Genomic DNA, 4,370 nt, shown 5'->3' on the forward strand with positions numbered 1-4,370 from the left:
ATGTGGTGCTGGGGGATTGAACCGCGGTCCCTGATGCCTTGCCAAGCTTGTTCTAAGTAGGTGCTTTAGACCACTGAGCCATCTCTCCAGCCCCTATTTTTGGTTTCCTGACGGCCCAAATCAGGGGAGAAAAAGTCCCAGGAGGTGGCGCTCTACACACAGCATGATGGACGGAGCAACTGCTGCCCAAATGATCATACTAACCTGGGTCTCGTCATGTGTGGAGCAGCACTGGGCAACGCCAGCCTCTCTGCTGAGCTGAATGGCCTTGACCAGGCCGTGGCATCTGTCTACAGCCCCTCCCCCGCTGGCTGTGGCGGGGGCGAGGGGCAGTGTCCTGTTGGGCTAGCCATCAGTGCGGGGCAAGGGGCTACGTGTTGGCCCCGGCAGGCTCCGGTAAGGCTTTGCACTCCGCTCTGTCCTCTCCAGCCCTGGCAACAAATGGAAATAAGACTCCCAGGTGGCCAGCGCCAGCTCATCCTCTGGGCGAAGCCCGCTCACCAGAAGCCTGGCCAAGTTACATTCACATTAGCGAGCCCTCAACACAGCCCCACTCACCACGTGACACGCAAAATTGATGGCAGTCGTGGGAGGAACGCAGCTCTGAGAAACCTCAATGTCAAAAAGTGTACGCAACAGAGGGAACATGCCGTGTGCTGCCCGGCAGTTCCATTTTGTTCCAAAAACGGTCTCCAATCCTGGAAATGATGGCTCCTGGGACATACTAATGGTTTCTGTTTTCACTGGAGAATTCAGATCCCCCCCATATGAACCTCTGATGTAGACTTATAAAAATTTACATCTATAAATAGTGTTAATGATTTTAAAAAATGATTAACACACACTTAAGGAGTCGTTCAAGTCAAAAAGATGTATTTTCCTCAAAATAAAATCAGGACTCCCCCCCCCCCCAACTGGGAATTGAACTCAGGCCCTTGCACTTGTCAGGGAAGCACTTATTCTACTGAGCCATCTCCCTGGCCTCTCAAAATAAAATCAGGTCCAATGTACTAAACTCTGCAGGCTACATACCAGCACACACAAAGCTGAAGTTTAGTGAATAAGGGCATTGTTCTCTTTAATGCCAGCCTCGAAAGGTTCATAATGTATATATGCAGTTCTGGCTAGTCAGAAGGCTGAGGCAGGAGGATCACAAATTCAAGGCTGGTCTGGGTAACTTAGTGAGACTGTTTCAAGAATTTAAAGAGTTTATTTATTTAGTGTGTGTGTGAGTGTGTGTGTGGCCAGCTCAGCCCACCAGGGGGCGGGGCTGGCTGGCATGTGGTGCTGGGGGATTGAACCGCGGTCCCTGTGCTTTGCTTAGCTTGTTCTAAGTAGGTGCTTTTAGACCACTGAGCCATCTCACCAGCTCTTAAAGAGTTTTTTGAAAAAAAAGGGAAAAAAAAAAAAAAAAAGGGCTGAAGATGTAGTTCAGTGGCAGAATACTTGCTTAGGATGGGCGAGACCCTGTTTAATTCCTAGCAACACACACACACACACACACAGACTTCAGAATGTACACACAACTTGTTTCTTAATGAGAGTATTAAATGCACTTCATGGTTTTATAGTTCATAAAAGTATATATTTGCTTCTGGCTACCTTCTCTGAAATTCCACCTCGTTTTACCTTGAACAGGGCCACTGCTCCCGATCCCCATGCCAAAATCGGGCTGCTCAGTGTCACCAAGGATGCAAAACTGCATCTTGGATTCTCTCTGCACCTCGAGTCTCCACAGGGGCCCCTATCAGCTCCCAGCCGCGGCCCTTCCCTCTTGCCCTGGCCTCCAGGGCAGCCTGCCAGCTTATCACACTGGGTCAGGGCAGAGGCGTGGGCCACGTGGAGACAGGGCTGTTCTCTACCATCAGGATCAAGCAATTGTGTTTCCAGCTGGCATGATGCTGTGACATCACTTGCCCTCATCTGATCCCTGGAACCAGGAAGGGTGACTTTAAACCCCTCCTACTGCACGCTACCCGCACACCTGCCCACTCAGCCTTCTCTCCTGATTGTACCTGCCGTAGCCACCATTCCCACCTCTATCTAGTTGTTCTCCTTCTGCTGCAAAATGTTCGCAACAAGTGGAAGAATCCAAAAAGGGCCTTCGAGTCACACAGAGCAGAGTAAAGCCTGACCTGATACTTCCAACAGATGGGACTGTGAGTTGGGTGACAGGTGTCTCTGAGCATCTTAGTAAAATAAACACTGATGTGAACAGTAAACCACCCTGCCAGGAACACGGCTTCTGTGCACCTTTAATACCAGCACTCTGGGAGGCTGAGGCAGGAAGATGCCACGTACCAGCGCAGCCTGAGCAACTGAGTGAGGCCCCATTTCAAAATAAAAAGTAATGGGTGGGGTTGCAGCACAGTGTGAAGGCACTGGGTTCACTCTCCAGGACTGGAAAAAAGGCACCTGTGAATGCATTCAGCTCACGTACAAGTGCTGAGCGGCAACTGTTAGCTTCACTTGGGGAAAATAGGTATCAAATACTCTGAGGTGGTCTTTGGAGCACTTGGGGTGAGCGGGGGACATAACTTATGTCTACAAACACACTCACATGTCTGGCACTGTGGGCGTGGGCTATGGTTTAATCCCTACGATGCTGGGCTTGGCGCAGGCCTGTAATTTCAGCACTCCGGGGGTTGAAGCAGGAGGATTGCTATAAGTTTGAGCCCAGCTTAGACTACACAGCAAGACCCTTACTCAAAAAAAAAAAAAAAGCAAGCAAGCACAGGACCTGGGTTTGATCCCTGGCACTGTATTCTGTGCTGGCCACCAAGCCCCAGTGTGGTGGTACACACCTGTAATCCCAGCGCTAGAGAGGCTGAAGCAGGAGGGTCACTGCAAGTAGTGAGACCTGGTACCAAATAAAGATTTAAAAAAAAAAAAAAGAAAGAAAAGAAATGCCCCTGGTGGGATGGCTGCAACCTACAGCAGTGGTCTGCCTTGGGCAAGGGGACATTTCCCTGGAAGTGGGATCTAGAAGCCACGCCCCAGATTCCTGTTGGGTTCTCTACCTTATGCCTTTGTTTTTCTGCAGGAGACAGCTGATCAAAAGCACCCGAGGAGCAGCTTCAGTCCTCCGACCCGAAGCCTCAGCCTTGCACGCCTGGTAACTTTCGTTTATTTCTGTCCTAGTGTGCTAGCTTTGGGTCGCTTCTTCTTTTCTCCCTGCTGCACAACTACTGTGTTTGTCATCCATCTGTGCACGTGCTTGGTCTGCAGGAGCCAGGGAACGATGGCCAGGATGCGAAACTAGTACGAAAACGAAGATGCACCGAAGGGCTGAACTTGGAGGAATATGAAAACAGAAACATCGCCGAGATCCCTTTTAGAAGAACCAAAGTGCCAGGCACAAGAGCAGACCTGACGAAGGAAGCCTCCGGCTGGTGTGCACAGAGGCCCCTGCGCAGCGATCAGCCAACAGCTGAGGGCAAAAAGGTCCCCCCGTCCGTCCTCTATGTCCTGGGAGGTGTGCACCCCAAAGGCGGAGAACGACGTTGGAAGGGCTTCTCCTGGCTGCGGGCACTTCACAGCGCCTGCACCACGCCGTCTCCTGCGCTTCTGGGAGCAGAACACCTGAGACCCGCTTTCCTGAGCATCACATAAAGCAGCCTTGTACGGAGGCAGGAAGGCCAAACCAACGCAGTCTGAAGTCATGAAGACACACAAACGACAGGACCACCAGATTTAGAAAATGTCCTAAAATGTGCATTTTATTCCATATCATTATACAATGTTTACATATAGTTATAATTATGAAGAAAATGCTTTTTTCTTCACCAATGTCATGTAGTGCCTCAATCTTTCACTTGAACGTGGAGATTTGCAAAGAGTGGAAATCCTCGTGGAGTTCTCCTCTACAGAGTGGTGGTGGGCTGGGAGTGTGCCCGACACAAAGGACCTTCAGTCTTAAAAGAGCAGCTCGGCTTTTTCGAAGCCTTGGCTTTAGGGGCTACAGCTAGCTGCGATCCAAAGTCTCATCTTGTAGTAAAACTTGAGACAAAATAAATTAGTGGTGGGCAGAATCCTAAATTGTACAATGTTGAACAAAAGACCATAGGGGACCTTTTGTTTGAAAGTAGCACCGATCACACCCCATTGTGTCTCCGCAGCACCCACCTTCCCATTGCCCCTGGGCTTGGCACTGTGTGGAAATCCTTCCTGCTTCAGTGAGGAGTCCTACCCGGATTAAGCAAACTGTGTGGCTAAACTCTATGAAGTGTGGCAACGTCACCCTGGGAAATGGCACACTGAAACCCTTAGCTCCCGACAGAGGCTGGCCTTAAGTGTTTTCCCCGCCCCCTGCTCTAGTTGATACTTCGTTCTGTGACAGTGGTAAAAGTAAAAAAAAAAAATGCATTGAA

This window comes from Octodon degus, unplaced genomic scaffold (assembly GCF_000260255.1).
Source record: "Octodon degus isolate 3935 unplaced genomic scaffold, OctDeg1.0 scaffold00026, whole genome shotgun sequence".
Lineage (NCBI taxonomy): Eukaryota > Metazoa > Chordata > Mammalia > Rodentia > Octodontidae > Octodon > Octodon degus.